General features: G+C 43.0%; 1 protein-coding gene and 1 long non-coding RNA gene across 5 annotated transcripts in view; one reads left to right on the forward strand and one right to left on the reverse strand.

Moving 5' to 3' along the window:
• The window catches only part of LOC137518884 (uncharacterized), a 74,549-nt gene extending 60,071 nt beyond the window's left edge, over positions 1 to 14,478 (forward strand). The window contains exon 5 of the long non-coding RNA XR_011020918.1: positions 14,214 to 14,478. This is a non-coding gene — a long non-coding RNA (uncharacterized lncRNA). The remainder of the gene's footprint in view (positions 1 to 14,213) is intronic.
• ZNF521 (zinc finger protein 521) overlaps positions 1 to 25,510 on the reverse strand; it is a 404,909-nt gene that overhangs the window by 29,988 nt on the left and 349,411 nt on the right. The gene's annotated exons all lie outside the window — the stretch shown is intronic.

Genomic DNA, 25,510 nt, shown 5'->3' on the forward strand with positions numbered 1-25,510 from the left:
GTGGCTGGATCCTGGTTGTGAGGTGTATTCCGGTCCACTGCTCACTTTGGATAGGAGATTGTGTCACCCTGTCTGGCTACCTATACTGAAGGGGAAAGGCACTTTTTGACACCTATACTTGGAAGGGGGGATTTCCTGGCTACCTATATTGGGGGGAGGATACTTTCTGGCTACCAACACTGGGGGCTGGGGGGCACTTTCTGCCTTCCTAAACTTGGGAGACCTCTCTGGCTAACTATACTGGCTATACTGGTGATCTGATTATTTCAGTATTTTTACATTTACATTTTTTAAAATTATTATTAATGTTTATATAGCACCGACATCTTCCGCAGCACTGTACAGAGTATATTGTCTTGTCACTAACTGTCCCTCAGAGGAACTCACAATCCCTACCATAGTCATATGTCTATGTATGTATCGTGTAGTGCATGTATCGTAAGTCTAGGGCAGAGGCGTCCGAGCCATTAGGCAGCTATAAATTTTCGCCTAAGGCGACAGGAAGAGGCAAGGGCGCTTCTGCACTGAGTAGTGAGAGAAGAAATGCCTCTCAGCTGACTCAGGTGTCAGTTTACACAGCAGCAGCGGGGCTGACTGGACTTCAGCTCAATGATTCAAAGAACCACAGTAATGAATGAGTCAGTGAGAGAAGGCACTCATCCTAGTCAGGGATCCGAGGAGTACAGCATCATCAGCTCCTGAGTCCAACTCCTGAGAATTCAGTCCCTCTCTCTCTGCTACTGCTAACTGCGTGGATGTAGAGACTGTGTAGCAGCCAGGCATTGACTTCCCCCCAGGCCGCCTTTCATTCAATGATTTAGGGTTGGTCCTGTGTCTGCTGTATTCAGGTTTGTTGATGTAAGGCAATGTAAAATACTAGGCTAGCTGATAAAAGTGCAATTAGAGGGCAGGCTAGCTGGTAAATATACACAGCATGATGTAGAACTCGTCTGGAGGGTCAGTGGGAAAAAATCTGTCTGGTCTCTCTCCATTGTTATAATGACTGCATGTGCAGATAAGGTCTTAAACAGGTTGAAAAGTTTTGACAGTCCCTAGACTCCAGGAGGGCTGCTTGCTTACTTGTGTAAGAGATTGGCAGGGACAGCAGTCCTATTACCAGCAACTAGTCTCTGTGTAATGTGGGACTGCAATACAGATAAACTGCTCCTTCTCAGGCTATTCTCAGTCTCACTCCACTCCTCCTATCTCTGTATGTGTATAGTGTATGTCTACTGTGTGCTGTGTATAGTGTGCTCTCTCTGTGTGTGTGTGTGTGTGTGTGTGTGTGTGTGTGTGTGTGTGTGTTGTGTGCAGTGTGTGTACTGTGTGTGTGTGTGTGTATGTTGTGTGCAGTGTGTGTACTGTGTGTGTGTGTGTGTGTGTATACTGTGCTGTGCGTGTCTAAAGTGTGTGTGTGTGTGTGTGTGTGTGTACTGTGTATAGTGTGTATGTTGTGTGCAGTGTGTGTACTGTGTGTGTGTGTGTATGTTGTGTGTGTGTGTGTGTGTGTGTGTGTATAGTGTGTGTACTGTGCTGTGCATGTCTAGTGTGTGTGTGTGTGTGTGTGTGTGTGTGTGTGTACTGTGTATAGTGTGTATGTTGTGTGCAGTGTGTGTACTGTGTGTGTGTGTGTGTGTGTGTGTGTGTGTGTGTGTGTGTGTGTGTGTGTGTACTGTGTGTGGTGTGTGTGAGTGCATGCCGCAATAAGTATATTTTATGGTGAAACGCTCTGCTGCATAACAACTATTTTCTGGTGAACCCATGCCGCAATAAGTACATTTTCTGGTGAAACGCTGCTGCATTATGATTTTCGGGGGTCTTGGGGGTGGGGTTCACCACAGGAGTGGTGTTCACCATGAGGGGTGCGGGGTATGGGACTGGGGGCAATCACGGGGGGGGGGGGGTGCCACAGGATTTCTCGCCTGGAGTGACAAAATGGCTAGAGACGCCCCTGGTCTAGGGCTAATATAGGGGGAAGCCAATTAACTTATCTGTATGTTTTTTGGAATGTGGGAGGAAACCGGAGTGCCCGGAGGAAATGCATACAAACTCCTTGCAGATGTTGACCTGGCTGGGATTCAAACCAGGGGACCCAGCACTGCAAGGCAAGAGTACTAACCATTACACCACCGTGCTGCCCGGTTGTTGTTGTTCTTCTTCTTTTAGAAGCAAAGCTTCAAACCACCAGGGAAGTTGAAAGACCACAATAATTACAGCTAACAGTTTACTTTGTTGTGCTATCATTCAAATTCTTCATGTACTGTACTTATAGTATTTATAAGACCATGAATGTGCAGCAGCAAGCCACATTCACATTGGCCAAAGCCATCCAATTGCATGAATGGTTTCTTACAGCTATAAAGTAGCAGAAGCCCAGAGATAATGGTGCAGCCATGCAAAGTAACTGACAGGAGGAAGCAACCTTGTGAGGCTTCCTCCCACTGACTTGGAATGGTATTGCCACTAGAGATGGCCAATGAGATGCTAAGAACTCCTTACATGCAAATATAAAACAAATAGTATGCAGCTTGGAACGGGACCTATAAAACTAGCAGAAAGTGCTTTTAATTGGCTCAGTTCCAAGCTGCATACAAAATCTGCATGCAAGCTGGGTATTTTAGCATCACATTGACCATCTCCAATTTCCACCTCCATGATGATGATGCATCTAAAACAGCAATAAGTGTTAATCCTGGTACACACATCCAATTATGATTGTCCAATTTTACTCCTTCCATGTAGTATAAGGGCCAACAGATTTTCAATATTATGAACAGTTTCTGTAGGTAAGCTCTCATACTGCATGGAAGTGGTAAATTGGCCAGTGATTGGCCAATTAAAATGAAATGTGTGTAAGCTCCCTTACTGCTACTTAACCAGTTGAGGTGGACAGCAGGCTTATACCCCCCCTAGTGACCAGGCCATTTTTTACAATTCAGCCCATTGCAGCTTTAGCAGTGTGCTGCACGGCCATACATACATATAATTCCGCCCCCTTCCTCCCCCCTGGGATCCAATCATTGTGATCTCCTCTCATAGCCATCAGCCTATTAGAGGGATCGCTGTTTGAGCCTCTCCTGGAGACAGCTGAGTGACAGAGCTGTCCGCTATACAGTGCTGCATTAAAACGCAGCGCTGTACAAGCAGTTTCAACGTTGTTTTTGTATTTTTTTTCAGATTGCGGCTGGCAGGTTCAGCGAGGATGCAAGCGTATCCGCGTGCGCAATCTCTGCTAATCTGTGCCTTCAGGACTTGCCGCCGATCTGCGTTAGGCGGTCCTGGGGGAGCCACCTTCCCGACGCCTGCCGGCGTTAGGCGGCCTGGAAGGAGTTAAAAAGAGAGTATGGAATTCGAGCTGTAAAGGAAAGCAGTTCGGCAGCAGGAAGAGGAACAATGCCGTAGTTCACAGCGGGTGTGGCTGAACATTATTTAGAGGTAACAGAAATGGATATAATGCAGCATATTACATATACATATTGCTGAATTTCTCATGCTTTTAAAAATCAGCCTCTTAGCTGAGCTCGATGGGGTCCATGTTACTGCACATGTAGTTGTGTGGGCGTGGCCATGACATTGTATGGGCGGAGCTAACGTAATGATGTAACAGCGAGGCATAAGAAAGCGGTGTTTACGCCATGATGTAGACAATCGAGACTTTGCATCATGGGTGTGCAGAAACTGTGTGATGCTAATAGTGTACCGTAACCACAAAGCAGCAAACATAGCCATCTATGAGCATTAAATAATAAATGCAGTAACAGTTACCCCGAACACCAGAAAATAAACGCAATGGGCAACATGTCAGCACAAAATAAACGCAATGCGGGCAACATGTCAGTATAAAATAAATACAATGCGGGCAACATGTCAGTACAAAATAAACGCAATGCGGCCAAACATTTCACCATAAAATAAACGCAATGCGGGCAAACATTTCACCAGAAAATAAACGCAATGCGGGCAAACATGTCAGTACAAAATAAACGCAATGCGGGCAAACATGTCAGTACAAAATAAACGCAATGCGGGCAAACATGTCAGTACAAAATAAACGCAATGCGGGCAAACATGTCAGTACAAAATGAACGCAATGCGGGCAACGTGTCAGTACAAAATTAACGCAATGCGGGCAATATGTCAGTACAAAATTAACGCAATGCGGGCAAACATTTCACCAGAAAATTAACGCAATGCAGGCAAACATTTCACCAGAAAATAAACGCAATGCGGACAAACATGTCAGTACAAAATAAACGCAATGCGGCCAACATGTCAGTACAAAATAAACACAATGCGCCCAACATGTCAGTACAAAATAAACGCAATGCGGGCAAACATTTCACCAGAAAATTAACGCAATGCGGGCAAACATTTCACCAGAAAATAAACGTAATGCGGGCAAACATTTCACCAGAAAAGAAACGCAATGCGGGCAAACATTTCACCAGAAAATTAACGCAATGCAAGCAAACATTTCACCAGAAAATAAACGCAATGCGGGCAAACATTTCACCAGAAAAGAAACGCAATGCGGGCAAACATTTCACCAGAAAAGAAACGCAATGTGGGCAAACATTTCACCAGAAGAGAAACGCAATGTGGGCAAACAATTCACCTGGAAAAAAACGCAATGCGGGCAAACATTTCACCTGGAAAAGAAACGCAATGCGGGCAAACATTTCACCTGAAAAAAAACGCAATGCGGGCAAACATTTCACCTGGAAAAAAAACGCAATGCGGGCAAACATTTCACCTGGAAAAAAAAACGCTATGCGGGCAAACATTTCACCTGGAAAAAAAACGCAATGCGGGCAAACATTTCACCTGGAAAAAAAACGCAATGCGGGCAAACATTTCACCTGGAAAAGAAAGCATTTACTCACCTGGCAGAAGTCTCCGGCCTCTGGCACGCTGCTCCCGGGACCATCTTGCTCCTGATCTTTTCTCCCGTGCTGACAGGGCTACAGCAAGATGGCGCCTGAAGCCCTGTACTGGAGACACAAATAGTCTCCAGTACAGGGCTCCGGCAGCCATCTTGCCGTAGCCCTGCTCACCTGCCGGTGTCGGAACAGACACCGGAAGAAGGAGGCTGGAGCGGGGCTGCAGGCAATGAACTGGCACGGCGTCTATAGATGCCGCTGCCAGTTCATGAGTATAGAGTGGCCAGAGTCCCGAGGCCAGGACGTCCCGCTGCTGAAAGCGGGACGTTTCCCGGGACCTCATGCTGCCTGGGACAGCGGACCCCGAATCCGGGACGCGTCCCGGGCAATCCGGGACATCTGGTCACTCTAACTAATCTTGTATTATTATTATTACCACCTGGCTGACTGGGTTTGCTGTGCTAGCTTCCTATGGTAATGTCCTGTACTGCTTGTCTGTACTGAAAAGTAGTCTAAGAGCTGCCCAAACTCCTCCCACTATGCTATCACGCACAGAAGGTAGTCCATGAGGAGTTGGAGGGGGGCACCTGTGAATACAGAGCTGACCCTTCCCACTTCCTTTCTGTGCTCCATAGGAGGAAGGAGAGGCAGGAAGTAGGTGGGTTCAGATCAGATGTTGGCTCTGCAGAGGAAGAAACATCCACTCTCCTGGCAGCTCTGTATTTAGGAAAGGTCAGTCACAAAAGCCTGTATACAAAGGACATTTCTTTGAAATGGCTGCTTTACATATGTAAATTGTGTGAGTAATCACATACTCCCTTATTCACCTGTACTAACAAAGACATATCCAGGGTGGTGGACTAGGGCTGCACAATAGTAATCTAATGACTGTTTATTCATTTGAGTAGCATTACATTTTGGTAGACAATTAAATGCCATTTAGTGTGAAAATATATAGTAACTGGAGATACCAGAACCAGGGCAAATATTTTTTCACACCACTGTATGTTTTGTAAGACGCTCGTGTATTGTAAATGTATAAAATCTTTGAAGATTAATGTGTTATTTTCTCTGAACTGATGACATATTTTACAATTAAAAAGTATCACAATAGAGCATTGTGTTTAGCTGAGGGTTTAATTACTACACTATTCTCAGGAGTAAAGCACATTAAATTCCTACATAAACAAAAATTAACATTTTTACACATGTAAATTCATACTGCTTTCTGCTTCTCCACCAATTTGCTGCTATCACTGCGCTGCTTAACGCTAATAGAATCTGACACCAAGAAGTATAGCCGGATTAAAATTGCATTTTCCCGGAACATTGAAATCTCACTGATATGAGTCTTGACACTTGACATCACTGCAAGTTATGTACAAAATAAATAATATGTGATAAATACTGAAAAGCAAATTCTCTGGCAAATATTTGTTTTACATATCAAGGTAGCAGTATCTAACAAAATGGTGTTTATAGAGATGCGATGAGGCACACTGCTGGTGTCATATCACATATCTTTATAAGAAGAGTTGTGGCGCCTTTGAGGTAGCAAACAGTACTCATGTCTATGAAGGCAGAAGAAAAGCTAGACCTAGTCAGTAAGGTGATAATAATTTGGAGTTGATTAAACTGTTATGTTAATGTTAATATGCAAATGTAACTGTATGTTAATTGTATACAAATGTAAGCAGCTTATAATAGAACCAAATGCGATCGCTAATTACTTTGATTGGTCCAATTGCAGGCTGTGTACATTTACAGTGGGTTGCAAAAGTATTCGGCCCCTTGAAGTTTTCCACATATTGTAATATTACTACCACAAACATGAATCAATTTTATTGGAATTCCACGTGAAAGACCAATACAAAGTGGTGTACATGTGAGAAGTGGAACGGAAATCATACATGATTCCAATATCATCTCTGCAGCTCATCTAGAGTCACCATGGGCCTCTTGACTGCATTTCTGATCAGCGCTCTCCTTGTTCGGCCTGTGAGTTTAGGTGGATGGCCTTGTCTTGGTAGGTTTACAGTTGTGCCATACTCCTTCCATTTCTGAATGATCGCTTGAACAGTGCTCCGTGGGATGTTCAAGGCTTTAGAAATCTTTTTGTAGCCTAAGCCTGCTTTAAATTGCTCAATAACTTTATCCCTGACCTGTCTGGTGTGTTCTTTGGACTTCATGGTGTTGCTGCTCCCAATATTCTCTTAGACAACCTCTGAGGCCCTCACAGAGCAGCCGTGTTTGTATTTACATTAGATTACACACAGGTGCACTCTATTTATTCATTAGCGCTTGTTAGGAAATGTCAATGGGCAGCTGACTGCACTCAGACCAAAGGGGGCTGAATAATTACGCACACCCCCCTTTGCAGTTATTTATTTGTAAAAAATGTTTGGAATCATGTATGATTTACATTCCACTTCTCACGTGTACACCACTTTGTATTGGTCTTTCACGTGGAATTCCAATAAAATTGATTCATGTTTATGGCAGTAATATGACAAAATGTGGAAAACTTCAAGGGGGATGAAAACTTTTGCAAACCACTGTACATACAATCAACATACAGTAAAATTAATAGAATTTCTTTGACAAGATCTAAGAGGAGCTAGTAGTCAGCAGCAAGTTCCAGTGCTGCCTTCTCAGAGGCAGGGGCAGATTTCTAAAAAGAGGCCACAAAGGCCCGGGTCTTGAACGGCCGCTTCACAAGGAGATGGCTGGAAATGGAAGAGAGGTTGCTACATATGGAAGAGAATGCAGCAGGAACATATGCAAAAAGGGAGCTGCTGCCCAAAGAAGCTGTATATGGATGTTATATGTGGAAGTGGGGCTGCAAATGAAAATGAATGGGTGCTGCTGCACATGGGGAAAGCTTAAGAAAGTTGGCCCACAGAGGGAAAAAGTATAACTTTGTCCTTATTAAAAAGGTTTTACTACCTTAGTTAACTTGGTCATCAATCACAGCGATTGCTTTCAATGATGTAGGATATTATTCTGCAAGCTTACATTAGAGGCTGGTACTGATGCAAGACAAGAAATGTTGTTGGCTGCGCCTTTCCCCTCTTTCACTGACTGAAGGAGCAGTTTCTGCTTAAAATGTATGGGAAGGTATGTATGGGGAGACCACATGCAGAAGACCAACATACACTCTACCATATTATCATCCAGGGAGTTTGACCAGGTGCAATCAGGACCCCTCCCCCCCTCCTCCCCGACTCTTAGGGTAATAATTCAAATGATAAGCTTATCATATGTATAGAAAAAAAATCAACCTTGTATAATCATAATTTTTCATAATAATTTTCTAATGGTGTCATTTAAAGTATCTCTCTTACATTCTTGTACATAGTTTATTATATCTTTTCAAGGGACAACACTGAAGATATGATAGTTTGATACAATGTAAATTAGTCAGAGTGCAGCTTGAATAACGGTGTAAATTTGCAGACCCATCAAAATAACTCAACACACAGCCATTAATGTCTAAATCGCTGGCCACAAAAATAAGTACACCCTAAATGAATAATGTCAAAACTGTGCTCACTCAAAGTATCAATATTTTGTGTGCCTGTAATTTTTTATCCAGCACTGCCTTAACCCTCTTGGGCAATGGGCATAGTGTTCACTAGAGCTTCACAGGTTGCCACGGGAATCCTCTTCCACTCCACCATGACAAAGCTGGTGGATGTTAGAGACCTTTCACTTCTCCAACCTTTTGAGGATACCCCATAAATGCCCAATAGAGTTTAAGTCTGGAGACATGCTTGACCATTCCAGCACCTTTATTCTTACTTTCTTTAGCAACCAGCCAAGTTTCTGTTGGGAGGGGGAACATGCTCTGCTTCAGTATGCCACAGTACATGTTGGCATTCATGGTTCACTCAAAGAACTGCAGCTCCCCAGTGCTGGCAGCACTCATGCAGCCCCAAACCCTGACATTCCCACCACCATGCTTCCACCATGCACCACCACCATGCTTGACTGTAGGTAAGACATGCTTGTCTTTGTATTTCTCACCTGGTAGCCACCACACACCATCTGCACCAAATACGTTTATCTTGGTCTCATCAGAGTTTCCCAGTCATGTTGTAGCAGGCATAGTGAAGGAATTAGTTTACAAGTAGGTCATACTATTCATTTTTCAATGCAAACCTTTATGGAGGCCTCCCACCCAACTTGTTCCATTGTGTGTATCTGTTCTAGTGTGTGGGAGTGTAAAGTATGTCATACTGTATGTGCCAGTTATTTGCACATTACACACACACACACACACACACACACACACACACACGCGCGCACGCACGCACGCACACGCACGCACACGCACACACACACACAATAACTATAAGACTTTGATGGTGTGCGCCATTTCCTTAAGTGTTGGGTTGTTACCATAGATAGGTTTTATTATTGGAATCAATGAAAAATGCCATAAACTGCGATATGTCAGGATCTGAATCTCTTTCAATAAATACAAGAAAGGCCATGCTTAGATGATTTCCCCGCTAGCTCCTCTGCATTTTAAGACAGGAATCTAAAGGGTTAAACGTCTGAAGGGCTGCAGCTCTCTCCTCCGCTGCCTGGGGGGTAGAGAAGCTTGACCCCCCCCTAGAAGGTATCGGAGCATATCAGGGGGACTTGCAGGAGACAGAGGATGTTCTTATTGGCTCTTTGCTCCTGTCAGTCATCGGTTATTCCTCAGTGCTTCTGTGAGTCATGGGCTACCGCACACTTTCCAACACACATCAGAACTGGAGGTAATCACCGCACATGTTTCTGGGCTTTACTGCATGTTTTCATCTTCATGAATTGCTATTTACTGACATGTGTTGAGGTATTTACCACACAAGTTGGTAATTCACCTCACTGGTTGGTAATTTCTGCTTGCCATGCAGTAAAAGCCTTTATAAATTGACATTGGGGTTGATTAATTAAGCTGCGCTCCTGAAGCAGCGCAGCTTAATGAGAGGAGCACGAGTTATGTGCACGCTATGCGCTGTAGTGCAATGCAAGTGACAGGCAGCCTATTGGGCCAATCAAAGTGTGGGGATCCAGTCCATTAAAGCCACTGGACCCGCCGGGGAACAGGGCGGGATAAGTGGAGCTGCTGTTACTTAAAGGGGGGGAAGCAAGTTAGCAGCGCACGCTACGCTGCACTACTGTGCATAGCGTGCGCATAACTTGCGCTACTCTCATTAAAAGGTGTTGCTTTAGCAGCACAGCTTAATGAATCAACCTCATTTTTCGAAATGATCGATAAAATCAGTTGTCTTTTGCACTACCGAATGTGGTAATGCTTTGTAAATTGAAGCCTAATTATTTTCTAGGTCATCCTTATTTTATTGTGCACTCCTCTGTTTATTGAATCGATCTTCAGTGCTGGTTTGTCAAAGAACACTAGTTCTGATTAAAAGGTACAAGCAGTAAAAATAATAATAATAACACAAAAAAAATGGCACATAACATCACAAATATATTTGTGTCTCAGATGTCATTGTCACTTTTCTATCTGCAAAAACATTTTATGGAATATTTACTGCAAAAGCAAACATCTACTCTACTCCTTCCCAGTTCATATTAGATCCATAAACATGCAGGAATGTTAATGTTCTCAATGACAACAAGCTGGATTAGACAGTCCTTTCAATATGTTCTTGTATTTACTACTACTGGAAAAAAAAATATTTTTTAAAATCTTGTCTGAGTCTGTTATGAGCTTACTAAATTCTGAAATTCAATTCTTTGCCAATGTAAAAGAAAAACAGCTTTTGTTAACTTTAACCAATGTCTTTAGTGGGCTCCTACTGTTTAATCTTGCCGTTAAATAATCAAGTTACAGCGGATGTAGCAATAGCCTTTAAGTTTTTCCCCTATAAATATGTAGCCAAACACATTATTTATATACAGTATGACGGATCCCTTTTACTATGATCCCTTGGAAAGTAGAGGCAGCCTGTCTAGGAAGCTGGCCCCGATATAAAGACATGGAATAAGCAATGCTAAATAATGCTGCACAAAGTTGCAGACAGTTCGGCTAGAGGCCAGAAAATGAATCCAATTTTTCATTCTGTCATAAATATTTCAGTGCAAATGTTCCTGATTTGCTGCAACTGTGGTTAAGCAAAAGGCCTCCATGTGAATATTAACATAAAAAGAAAAGGGGGAAAAAAACAACTAAACAAAAAAAACAAAAACAAAAATAAATAAAAGGTTACCAGCTAATTAATTTCTTATTTTGTGGGGGGCGGGAAATAAAAATATTAAACAGCGTGGTGTATCATGACACAAACAAGCAAAAAAAAAAAAAAAAAAAAAAACATTTATCCTGCTCTTCCTCTGACAGTTTCTCATAAAATATCTGCAGTCCATCTATCTTTTAGTACTTCAGGCTCCTCTGGAGAGCAGAAAATAGTAGTTTAAAGCTCACTTCAGTGCCAGTCTGCAGGAGATTGCTTTCCACAGGACTCCTGCTGATGGAGGCCTAGGGGAAGAGGCCTAGGAGTTATTCAATCAGCTCAAGACTCTGGGGCAGCTGGGGGTCCTTTGAGGGCTGATTATAAAGCTGCCCTCCTGTTGCCTGCCTCAGAACAGAACAAAATGAGCAGCCTCTTGCTGAGCAGATTCTGTGAGAAGGAATTTCACCTGTCATGGAGTTTGTCAGAATTTCAGGATTTATCTTTGTGCAAAATTAATAAAACACCAGCCCGGATTTCAGCTTAACTACTTGGCTGTGTCATCTCACGGTGATCTTTCACCTAAGAAGACCGGGGGAAACAAGATAAAGTCATCCTTGCCCTACTTAAGACGGGAACTTCTGCAGCACTGCCAGCAGCATAGGAAAAATTTTACTTGCATAGGGAATCACAACTGTGAAGAATCCCTTTTTCTCCTGGAAAAACACAAAAGCGTTGTCTAAGTTTTTTTTTTTTTTTAATTTACATTCTTCTGTGTAGCGTACATTTAGATGTCTTTCATCATAACACTTAGGCCAAGATAAACTATGACACAAACCTCCAAACAAAAGCCAACTGATAAATAACTAAAGCCATGCACTATTAGTACTCCCTGAAACACATACTGCAAGTTACAGATTGTTTGTAGAAATAGCAGTTCAACACGATAGTAAAGGCCATGTTTACACATTTAATTTGCACAGATCTGAAATAATATAGGACATAAACAATTTTAGCATTTTAGACTGCTTGTGCATGTTAAACAAGAGACATGTATTTAGAGAATGCCAGAATGTGGGAGTTAAAGGAACACTATCAAACCTATTGTTTTAAAATGACAATGTACAAATAATGTTTGAGTAGCTGTGTAAACATTTGAATGAATCTCTGCTTCAATATTGCACTGCAGACTGCAGAGTTACAGTATATGAAATGCCTCTGGTGTCAGATTTCACACACAATTATAAATGTTTATGTTGCTCATAAGATACATTTCCTCTGCTCTCTGCAGACAGCTCAGTCAGAAACACAGGACACAGGACGCTTCCAGTGAGAGCTTTCTCACTCACATGTGTTTTTAACTTTAGTTTTATTCATCCTTGGGCACCTCTTAACCCTTTTGTGCTTTATACCTCCACCACCTCCACCAGGTTGGCTTGGAGACATACACTCAGCCCCACATGGTTGTGTAGGCCTTGCTTGTGTTTTTTACCAAGAGGCGATTGCATCCAGTCCAGGTTGGACACCCAAAGTGGGGTAGGGTTATACAGCTCCACCTGCTTCAAGTGGTCGGTTGCCCCTTATGCAACCAACCTTTGTGAATAACCTTTTGCCATACATATTGAAGTATTTGGGTTCCTCTTGTGCTTCTTTTAAGTTGTCAAGGTGCCCAATACTTTCACGTGTTCAATACAGGGATGAGCAGAAACTACGCCAGTGCAAATTTACGCATCATAGTTTGCATCTACGCATCGTAGTTTGTAGGTGAAGTTTCAAAACTACGCTTACGAATTTACACGTAGCGAAGTACCGCTACGCGTAGCTTACGCCCACTATGCGTAGTTAACATGTGTATTGCGTAGTGAACTACGAATGCGTTACTCGCAGCTAATTTTCTGCGTGCGATTGTATGCTTACAAATTTACGCATTGGAAAGGGGAATGTACGCATAGAAGAGTTCCCGGTATAAGCATTTAAAGAGGAATTAATGCGTAAAATTTTCTGCATATGGCATAAGAATCCGCATACACTACGCTTCGCACTACGTGTAATTGCGTATTTAAATGCGTATTCTACGAAATGCATACAAATATTTGATTTTAAAGCCGTAGTTTGGTGAAGCGTAATTGCGTAACACTACGCGTAGTTCCGGTGTAGCAAAGTTGGCTGACTACAACTATCCCTGGTTGAATACAGTGCAGAGCTATGGCCTAACAATCGACTATTGATCCGCTCCCGCCAGACCTAGATTTCACGCCCTGTCTACTAGATACTTCTGATCAATTTTTGGTCAGAATCGACTGGACATTTTTAAGGTAATCGATTCTCATTGAAATTGATCAGGGTGATCAGATCTGCAGGGTACCAAATGTGAAATTGATGGGCACCTCCAGCTTTGTACTTCTCAATGCAATGCAAAGCATTTGTGGTCATCACTTGGGTGCTGCTTCCTCCTCTCCCATTACAATTCTAATAGGCAAATACTGAAGAGAATAAGTGGTGTAGATATGATTTAGAGAAGGTCGCATGAAAAGCAAAGAGAGTGCCAGTAGGGGCAAACAGGAATAAATATAATAGATTTCTGGAAGTGTACATTTTACATTTATTCAGAGAAATACATCAAAAAGATCATCTTCCAAAAAGGATTCAGGGCCCTTTCACACTGGCTGCATTCCATTTTGATTTTGAAAAGACTTGCGATTTTCCAAATGCAAGTACAGTAAAGATACGATTAGAATCGTGGGAATACATTCATCCTGAATGAGTTTCTGATTTTCTAACAAAGGCAATCGTAGTTCTGCTGCATTTTTCCTGCGTTTCTATTGAGGCCAATATAGTGAAAAATCACGAAACCTGTAATGTAAAATGCATTTGTGATAGTGTTTTCACAATTTTTGGTGTGAAAGAGCCCTCAAGGACTCATCTGGTGAATATACAAGACCTGCGTTTTTTTACTTGCTGAATCTGTGTTTGTACAACATGGCTGATTTGTTACTTTCTAATTGAAAACCTCTTCAAAAGGCATTTAAAAAAAAAAATCATCACATAAAAAGATAACACTTTGAAGAAAAATGTGCATTACCATTAGCAAGTGTTAACGTGAATTTAAATTCATAGCGGTTGATAACATTTAATTTCCTTTAACACCAAGGAGGATACGGCATTTCCATACAGAAACAGCACCCAGCAGAGTCAATGAATGAACAGGAACCAGGAGGCCGCGGATCAGGGTGCTGTCAGCAGGTCCCTGCAGAAATGCATTAACTCCACTGAAAGAGATAAGCAATTCCCAATGGTGTATTCATGAATTATAACTGAGCACATGACAGCAAGGTCTGAGTGCTTATCTTGCTAATGCTTCACTGGCATGCTTCTCCATCGCCAAGCAAAAACAAATCCACTCAATACACACAGACCTGAGCAGCTTAGCTAATAAAATTACAGCTCTGGACTGGCTGAAGCTTATTAAAATGTTGCCTTATTCAACATAATGCGTAATTTCACCTAATAAATACAAAAACGGGACACACAAAAATGACACTTTGATCAAGATTACTTATTCATTTTTATATTGATTGTTTTGCTAACATTAGATATACTCACATATTGGCACTGGCAGAGGACCAGCTGTCAGCAAAGTCACATACATCATTCTGTGACTGTACATTTAGATCCAATATATAGCCCACACATAGGCTCGGTTGGCACTGCTCAAGACTCGGTCCAAGCAGTATTGTATCTGTATTGCTCAGACGTGTCATACGTGTCCAATGCTGGGTCTGCTGACACTCCACAGCATCTGAGTGCCATTCATTGGATGAATGACAATGCACTTTGCTGTCTGAAAAATTCATCATCAGTCCCATTTGTCCACTGGGGAAGCTCACAGGGCTGGAGTTATACTTTTTGCCACCCTAATCCTACCATCACCAGCCACCCCCTGACTAACAGAAAACACTGCAATCCACCCGGGGAAAACACTGCTTGGACCGGGGCCCCAACCAATGCACACATAGTTTTTACCCAGCAAGCATAGGCATAGGTGGGGTTGGGGGTTAGCATAAGGAATAAGAGGTGGGTGGTGGGGAGGGATAGATATATGTACTATTATACACACACACACACATATATACAGTGGGATGCGGACGTTTGGGCAACCGTCTTAATCGACATGATTTTCCTGTATAAATCGTTGGTTGATAAAAAATGTCAGTTAAATATATATTATAGGAGACACCCACAGTGATATTTGAGAAGTGAAATTAAGTTTATTGGATTTACAGAAAGTGTGCAATAATTGTTTAAACCAAATTATTCAGGTGCGTAAATTTGGGCACCACAAAAAAAGAAATGAATTCAATATTTAGTAGATCCTCCATTTGCAGAAATTACAGCCTCTAAACGCTTCCTGTAGGTTCCAATGAGAGTCTGGATTCTGGTTGAAGGTATTTTGGACTATTCCTCTTTACAAACCATCTCTAGTTCATTCAGGTTTGATGGCTTCCGAGCATGGACAGCTCTCTTTCACTCACACCACAGATTTTCAATTATATTCAGATCTGGGAACTGAGATGGCCCTTCCAGAATGTTGTACTTGTTCCTCTACATGAATGCCTTAGTGGATTTTGAGCAGTGTTTAGGGTCATTGTCTTGTTAAAAGAACCAGTCCCAGCGCAGCTTCAGCTTTGTCACTGATTCCTGGATATTGGTCTCCAGAATCTGCTGATACTGAGTGGAATCCATGCATCCTTCAACTTTGACATGATTCCCAATCCCTGCACTGGCCACACAGCCCCACAGCATGATGGAACCACCACCATATTTTACTGTAGGTAGCAGGTGTTTTTCTTGGAATGCTGTGTTCTTTTTCCTCCATGCATAACGCCCCTTGTTATGCCCAAATAACTCAATTTTAGTTTCCTCAGTCCACAGCATCTTATTCCAAACTGTTTGTGCTGTGGGTGGAGAAAAGGCTTCATCTGCATCACTCTCACATACAGCATCTCCTTGTGTAAAGTGCGCTGAATGATTGAACAATGCACAGTGACTTGTCGGTCCTTGGTGCTGGTCTGTGGGTTGACTGACTGTTCTCACCATTCGTCGCTTCTGTTTATCCAAGATTTTTCTTGGTGTGCCACGTCGAGCCTTAACTTGAACTGAGCTTGTGGTCTTCAATTTCTTCAATATGTTCATAACTGTGGAAACAGACAGCTGAAATCTCTGAGACAGCTTTCTGTATCCTTCCCATAAGCCATGATGGTGAACAATCTTTGTCTTCAGGTCATTTGAGAGTTGTTTAGAGACCCCCATGTTGCCCCTCTTCAGTGAAAATTAAAAGAGGAGGGAAACTCACAATTGACCCCCTTACATACTTTTTTTTATAACTGGATTCACCTGTGTATGTAGGTCAGGGGTCAATGAGCTTACCAAGCCAATTTGAGTTCCAATAATTCGTACTAAAGGTTTTGGAATCAATAAAATGACAACAGTGCCCAAATGTATGCACCTGCCTAATTTTATTTAAACAATTATTGTGCACTTTCTGTAAATCCAATAAACTTCATTTCACTTCTCAAATATCACTGTGTGAGTCTCCTATATGATATACTTAGCTGACATTTTTTTATCGTAACAATCAACAATTTACGATTTATACAGAAATATCATGACGATTAACAAGGTTGTCCAAACTTTTGCATCCCACTGTGTGTGTATGTATATATATATATATATATATATATATATATATGTATTGCCATAGAGGGAAAAAAAAAGCGAGAAAGCCCCAATTGCAGGGGCGAAACGGCCGTCGACTATCCTCCGCACCTGTGTCAACATGTGCCTGATAAGTATACAACCTTGTCCACTTTTAAAGCTGCATAGATGTTTTACATGGGACGTCATTAAAAGTTACTTTTTAAAAGGCTATGGTGAGCTGCTCCTGGAGCTTTTTTTCTTGTGGATGACATATCTATATATATATATATATATGTGTGTGTATTATCAGTACACTATGCCTACAGCACTCGACACAGCACCAACCAGGGAGACAGGAAGCAGTGCAGGGTGGTATGTAGAAGCTCACATTCAGGCCAACTAGTGCATTTTGCTAGTGCAGCTGTGACTCAGTAGTGCAGTATTTACATCTACATTGGCCCAAGTGCTCCAATGCCCTAGCACAGAGCAGAGACAAAGCTGAACTGAGTAAACACAATTTGTCAGTTAGCCCTGAGCAGCAGAAAACAACAGGACACTTTGCAGAGGCACAGATCAGCTATCAGCCAGAAGTCGTCACCAATCGCTTATATGAGAGGATCTCATTACAGTGGGGTCAGGCAAAGTTGGAAGAGGCAGAGACTCCATATAGGAGAAAAAAAAGTGCACAAACCGGGCCTACTAAGCAAATTATTATTGAGAGTAATTCTTCAGTGCAAACCCCACTCCAGGCATTAATCTTTTTCTAAATTTGTGTAGGCGTTTATTTGCAGAGCTTGTTTTGCTCATGTATAAGCTTCTTGACCATTGGATGGTAGATAAATCATTTTTAAATCACCTGGTCAGGAGCCCAAACAGCAGCCACTTCCCGTACCAAAAACGTATGGTTAACAGCTCCTTGCAAAGCACCACTGATCCCTAATAAACTTTTCAAAGATTCAAAGAAACCTTCTGCAGGATGCTGCACTGACTCATGGGAAGTAGTCAGAGCATAACTTATCTAAAATGGCTACCACACCCTCACCCCTTACAGCTACAAGAGGATAGCCTAGGATCTCTGAAAGCCACACAGGTTCTTTTTGGTACTGTGTTAATTCTACTTTGTAGCAAATCCGTCATCCTAATTTAATAGTGCTTACCATCAAGTGCAAACTATTGAGGTGAAACCACACATGAAAAAGGCTTAATGCCTCTTTGATGGATAGATCCAGTTTAAGACTCACAAGCCACATATTTATTCCAAAGTGGTGATGTCAATCACATCATTTGTCACCAGGTGACCCACTGCCCTACAATTAGCATGCAAGTCCTAAACAGACAGCCTCTGACAGACAAGTATGTTGCTTGATGACGGATCACTTTTAATGAAAGTTATTGATTTAGTTGTAATTTTTTGGTTGAATTAGCCACATGCATAGGCTCAGCTGTAATTTTAAGTTGTTCCCTCATTGGAGTTCTAGTTCATTTATACATTATACAAGCATTTAATATCCTAATTTATGCCTGATGGACGCTTTTTTACCTGACGGACGTAGAGAGAAAGTGAAAATTTTACTATGGTTACATTTCTTGCTCAAAAGGAAGCACCATTCCTGCAAGCAGGGCCAGAACTCTGACAGGGTTACTCAGTCAAACTGGCAGGTAGCCATCAGCCTTCTGGAACTCACTAGTCCTATGCAAAGTTCCTGTTCAGCCCAGGAAGGGGATACTCAGTGTTGAGCAAGAGAAAACGTCAAGCTGGAATTCACATCACATTAGTCTTTGCTATCTTGGACAGAGAAAACCATTTTTCACAGAGATACATGGCATTCAACACATAGACAACATAAAATTGTCATCAATGTCCAACTCTTAGATGTTGGGTTTCTTTAACATGAAGACGATTTCCTACATACAGTGGGTTGCAAAAGTATTCGGCCCCCTTGAAGTTTTCCACATTTTGTCATATTACTGCCACAAACATGAATCAATTTTATTGGAATTCCACGTGAACGACCAATACAAAGTGGTGTACACATGAGAAGTGGAACGAAAATCATACATGATTCCAAACATTTTTTTTTACAAATAAATAACTGCAAAGTGGTGTGTGCATAATTATTCGGCCTCCTTTGATCTGAGTGCAGTCAGTTGCCTATAGACATTGCCTGATGAGTGCTAATGACTAAATAGTGCAGACGAGTAAAAGAAATGGAAAAGCTGGCACTGCTGCAGGTGTTCAATTTATTGCTACAACATCATAGAGTGCAGATGTGCATATATACAACATCAAATAAAGTTGCAATTGGTGGAGGACATACCCTGTGGGAAGAGGCGTGGGTGGTGGTGGGTGCTGGGCACTGGATGCCTGACGGCCGTTTCGCGCTATACAGCACTTCTACGGAGGCTACTCAATACAGCGCTTCTATGGAGGTAGCCTCCGTAGAAGCGCTGTATAGCGCGAAACGACCATCAGGCATCCAGTGCGCAGCACCCACCACCACCCACGCCTCTTCCCACAGGGTATGTGCTCCACCAATTGCAACTTTATTTGATGTTGTATATCTGCACATCTGCACTCTATGATGTTGTAGCAATACATTGAACACCTGCAGCAGTGCCAGCTTTTTCATGTCTCTTACTCGTCTGTTATCAAAACTTTAAGCTTGAGCACGCTAAAGAGGTTTCTAAGAAGAGGTGTATTTGAAGTCCTCCTACATCTATTGCAAGTCTCTGGTGTTGAGTTGTATATGTTTGCCGCTGTAGTGCCAACCTTCTACTTCCTTCTGCTTGTACTAAATAGAGTGCACCTGTGTGTAATCTAATGTCAGTACAAATACAGCTGCTCTGTGAGGGCCTCAGAGGTTGTCTAAGAGAATGTTGGGAGCAACAACACCGTGAAGTCCAAAGAACACACAAGACAGGTCAGGGATCAAGTTATTGAGAAATTTAAAGCAGGCTTAGGCTACAAAAAGATTTCCAAAGCCTTTAACATCCCACGGAGCACTGTTCAAGCGATCATTCAGAAAAGGGAAGGAGTATGGCACAACTGTAAACCTACCAAGACAAGGCCATCCACCTAAACTCACAGGCCGAACAAGGAGAGCGCTGATCAGAAATGCAGTCAAGAGGCCCATGGTGACTATGGACAAGCTGCAGAGATCTACAGCTCAGGTGGGAGACTCTGTCCATAGGACAACTATTAGTCATGCACTGTACAAAGTTGGCCTTTATGGAAGAGTGGAAAAAAGAAAGGCATTGTTAACAGAAAGCATAAGAAGTCCCGTTTGCAGTTTGCCACAAGCCAACCATGTGGAAGAAGGTGCTCTGGTCAGATGAGATCAAAATGGAACTTTTTAGCCAAAATGCAAAACGCTATGTGTAGCAGAAAACTAACACTGCACATCACTCTGAACACACCATCCCCACTGTCAAATATGGTGGTGGCAGCATCATGCTCGGGGGGTGCATCTCTTCAGCAGGGACAGGGAAGCTGGCCAGAGTTGATGGGAAGATGGATGGAGCCAAATACAGGGAAAACTTGGAAGAAAACCTCTTGGAGTCTGCAAAAGACTTGAGACTGGGGCGGATGTTCACCTTCCAGCAGGACAATGAACCTAAACATAAAGCCAGGGCAACAATGGAATGGTTTAAAACAAAACATATCTATGTGTTAGAATGGCCCAGTCAAACTCCAGATCTAAATCTAATCGAGAATCTGTGGCAAGATCTGAAAACTGCTGTTCACAAACGCTGTCCATCTAATCTGACTGAGCTGGAGCTGTTTTGCAAAGAAGAATGAACAAGGATTTCAGTATCTAGATGTGCAAAGCTGGTAGAGACATACCCTAAAAGACTGGCAGCTGTAATTGCAGCAAAAGGTGGTTCTACAAAGTATTGACTCAGGGGGCCGAATAATTACGCACACCCCACTTTGCAGTTAATTATTTGTAAAAAATGTTTGGAATGATGTATGATTTTCGATCCACTTCTCACATGTACACCACTTTGTATTGGTCTTTCACGTGGAATTCCAATAAAATGGATGCATGTTTGTGGCAGTAATGTGACAAAATGTGGAAAACTTCAAGGGGGCCGAATACTTTTGCAACCCAATGTACATACATAGCTACATACGTTACAGTTTCCTTGGCAGAAACAATATTCCTAATGGTCAGACAGAAATCTAAAGATTCTACAGGTGTCCACCAGCGTCATTAGCCTTCCCTCCAGTAATGCACAAGGATGGATTGCTCTTACATCATATCTTTGTTCCTTCTGATAATGACTGCAGCCAGATGCCACTTGTGCTTACCTCCCCATCTCCAAACAGCAGCAAGCTGCAGAACGAGAGTCAAGCAGAGTGTTTATACAGCCCTTGTTCCTAAACTTCTGCTGAAAATGATCTCTTAAAATGGTCTTGGTTGACAATTGCAAGTATATACCTAGTTCATCTAAGAGCTTCATGAAAGGACACCTGACCTGAGAGGGATATGGAGGTTTCCACATGTATTTCAATACACAATACATGTTGCCTGGCATCCTGCTGATCTTACACCTGAAACAAGCATTTGGCAAATGCAGACAAACTTTAAATATAGCTGTAGAGAAGAAAGTGCCCCTATCGGGAGGGGGAAGCCTCTGCATCCTAAAGAGGCTTCCCTCGTCGTCTTTCACAGGCCTGTTCCAGCTCTGCGACCCCCGAATAAGAACATTTTGAGCTTGTCATGCTGGAGCACCAGCACTATCCTGCTCGGCTTCCTTCAGAAAAATCCAGGCCAGAATGAGTCTGGGCTTCTAAGCAGCTGCGCCTATGCAGTAGCACTGACCCATTTGGGCTTCAGAGGCATAGCTAGGGTTTTCAGTGCAGGGGGACAAAGACAGTTTTTGCGTCTACCTCTGGACAAATTGGACACGGCCGCACATCAAAATGTGGTCATGGGTGGAGTCAAAAGTTATTTAGATAGCTATATGTGCCCCCTCACCCCATTTAGATAGCCAGATGTGCCCCCCTTTAAATAGCCAAATGTGCCAGATGTGCAACCTTTAGATAGCCTTATTCTGCTGCTGTTTACGCTTCTGCAGAGGGAGGAGAGAAGCAGGGGCACTTCGGGCAGCCAGCGAGCCCCCTCTAATGCATGTGGGGGTGCAATGGCCGTGCTGAGCGCCCTCACAGTGCTGCGACTAGAGATGTCGCGAACCTCCGATCTTCAGTTCACGAACCCCGTTCACAAACTTTCGCGGAAGGTTCGGTTCGCGCGAACTTTCGCGAACCGCAATAGACTTCAATAAGGAGGTGAACTGAAAAATTTCTACCGGCTGGAAAAATGATAGAAAACATGTTTCAAGGGATCTAATACCTGGAGTAAGACATGATTGAGTGAAATACACATCAAAAGTCCCAGGCAAAAATCTAGATTTCACATAAACCCCTATTTTAAGGTCACAAATCTCATTCAATGTTCAATTACAGGCCTACACTGCTTTACAACATCAGGCAGTGTATCCTTCTCTCCATCTCTCCCTCCTCCCGGAGGATCTCATCTTCCAGGGAATTGTAGAATTTCAAAAGCCAGCTTATATACCTTGGCCGGGAATTGAACCCAGGTCTTGGCCAGGAATTGAACCCAGGTCTGAGTGCTTGGTAGATAGCTCTCTTAACTGCTATACCACCACCAACACTACATGCTGAAGGCAGCCTAGCGTTTACCATTATGATATATCCTAGAGAAAAATGAGCTTGCTTAAAGATTTGTAGGCTTTCAAAAGCCAGCTTACATACCTTGGCGTGGAATTGAACCCAGGTCTGAGTGCATGGTAGATAGCTCTCTTACCTGCTATACCACCACCAACACTACATTCTGAAACCAGCCTAGCATGTACCATTATGATATATCCTAGAGAAAAATGAGCTTGCTTAAAGATTTGTAGGCTTTCAAAAGCCAGCTTACATACCTTGGCCGGGAATTGAACCCAGGTCTGAGTGCGTGGTAGATAGCTCTCTTAACCACTATACCACCACCAACACTACATTCTGAAACCAGCCTAGCATGTACCATTATGATATATCCTAGAGAAAAATTAGCTTGCTTAAAGATTTGTAGGCTTTCAAAAGCCAGCTTACATACCTTGGCCGGGAATTGAACCCAGGCCTGAGTGCATTGTAGATAGCTCTCTTAACTGCTATACCACCACCAACACTACATTCTGAAACCAACCTAGCATGTACCATTATGATATATCGTAGAGAAAAATGAGCTTGCTTAAAGATTTGTAGGCTTTCAAAAGCCAGCTTACATACCTTGGCCGGGAATTGAACCCAGGTCTGAGTGCATGGTAGATAGCTCTCTTAACTGCTATACCACCACCAACACTACATTCTGAAACCAGCCTAGCATGTACCATTATGATATATCCTAGAGAAAAATGAGCTTGCTTAAAGATTTGTAGGCTTTCAAAAGCCAGTTTACATACCTTGGCCGGGAATTGAACCCAGGTCTGAGTACTTGGTAGATAGCTATCATAAATGCATGTAATAAATAGGTCAGTTGCTCATAGGTATAGTGAAAGTAGAAAAACTGGCTTTATTAAATACATTGTGCCGTGCACAGATCTAACCAATAAAAACATTTAAAATAGCCGTATGGGAACTTCTGCCACACACACACTGTTCACACATACCACCCCATTCATATCTCCCTACTGGTACCGGTACCAAGAATGGTCTGGTCTTCAGAGAGGGGGAGAGGGGGTGTTTGCTGGATGTATGCAGCGTGAAATGCGTTCTTCCCGTGTGGTCTGCCACTTGCGTGTGGAGTATATGTTTGGAGCGATCTCACCACTTCAGTTGTCCACAAATCGGTTGGATTGAGTGGTCCTCTCCTCTCAGATTTGCCTCCGGGTTTTCAAACACAACCCTTTCTTGCCGTCAGGAAAAGTCCCCAGCTCAACCCGCCCAGCCGATTGCACAGGCGGGGAGCTTTCTGGTAATCCTGCTGTACGTACAGCGGCAGGCTCTCCAAAAACACGCTGTTCAGCTGCAGTCTCACACGGAGTTCCGGCTACGGGACTTGAACCCGCCCACCTACGCGTTGCGCCCGCCCACTTGCGAGCTTCGTCAGGATGGGCGCACATCCTGACGAAGCTCGCAAGTGGGCGGGCGCAACGCGTAGGTGGGCGGGTTCAAGTCCCGTAGCCGGAACTCCGTGTGAGACTGCAGCTGAACAGCGTGTTTTTGGAGAGCCTGCCGCTGTACGTACAGCAGGATTACCAGAAAGCTCCCCGCCTGTGCAATCGGCTGGGCGGGTTGAGCTGGGGACTTTTCCTGACGGCAAGAAAGGGTTGTGTTTGAAAACCCGGAGGCAAATCTGAGAGGAGAGGACCACTCAATCCAACCGATTTGTGGACAACTGAAGTGGTGAGATCGCTCCAAACATATACTCCACACGCAAGTGGCAGACCACACGGGAAGAACGCATTTCACGCTGCATACATCCAGCAAACACCCCCTCTCCCCCTCTCTGAAGACCAGACCATTCTTGGTACCGGTACCAGTAGGGAGATATGAATGGGGTGGTATGTGTGAACAGTGTGTGTGTGGCAGAAGTTCCCATACGGCTATTTTAAATGTTTTTATTGGTTAGATCTGTGCACGGCACAATGTATTTAATAAAGCCAGTTTTTCTACTTTCACTATACCTATGAGCAACTGACCTATTTATTACATGCATTTATGATCCCTTTTTTTATTAGGGTTGCTCCCTCCTAAAACGTGAGGTGTGGGTAGTGTTTATAAAGGTGGTTGGTTGAGTCAGGCACTTCTTGATTGTATTTACTTGGTAGATAGCTCTCTTAACCGCTATACCACCACCAACACTACATTCTGAAACCAGCCTAGCATGTACCATTGTGATATATCCTAGAGAAAAATGAGCTTGCTTAAAGATTTGTAGGCTTTCAAAAGCCAGCTTACACGTACCTTGGCCGGGCATTGAACCCAGGTCTGAGTGCATGGTAGATAGCTCTCTTAACTCCTATACCACCACCAACACTACATGCTGAAGCCAGCCTAGCATGTACCATTGTGATATCTCTCTCTCTCTAGGACTTGATGGTTTTAAGCTGAAAATTCACTTCAATGGCATCAACGGATACCAGCAGAATTTCACAGGCAATTTCGGAATTCTGCCGGATTGAAAAAGCAATTCCGTTCCGACCAAACGGAATGGAATGACCAATTTCCGCCCAAAACTCCCTACTAGAGAGAGAAAGAGAGAGAGAGAGAGGAGAGAGAGAGAGAGAGAGAGAGAGAGAGAGAGAGAGAGAGAGAGAGAGAGAGAGAGATATGAATCTACATGGCAATCTGGGGTTTTCTTCGGACAACTGTTGAACACAAAAGGCAAGACCATGCCTGGGTGGGGTTGAACTTACAACCTTTTAGTTAACAGCCAAACACGCTAACCAATTGTTCACAAAGACTGTGCATGCAGTTGCTGTTTAATGATTTTATGGGGATGTATGTGTATCTTTTGGAGGGAGGAAGTAAGACTGCTCCAAGAAGTTTCAGCATGTAGTGTTGGTGGTATAATGGTTAGGCTAGCAGCCTACAGAGCGGTACGCCTGGGTTCTATTCCTGGCCAATGTGAGTTGGCTTTTGACATACTACACATCCTTAAGCAAGCTCATTTTTCTCTTGGATATATCATAATGGTACATGCTAGGCTGGTTTCAGAATGTAGTGTTGGTGGTGGTATA

This window comes from Hyperolius riggenbachi, chromosome 5 (assembly GCF_040937935.1).
Source record: "Hyperolius riggenbachi isolate aHypRig1 chromosome 5, aHypRig1.pri, whole genome shotgun sequence".
Lineage (NCBI taxonomy): Eukaryota > Metazoa > Chordata > Amphibia > Anura > Hyperoliidae > Hyperolius > Hyperolius riggenbachi.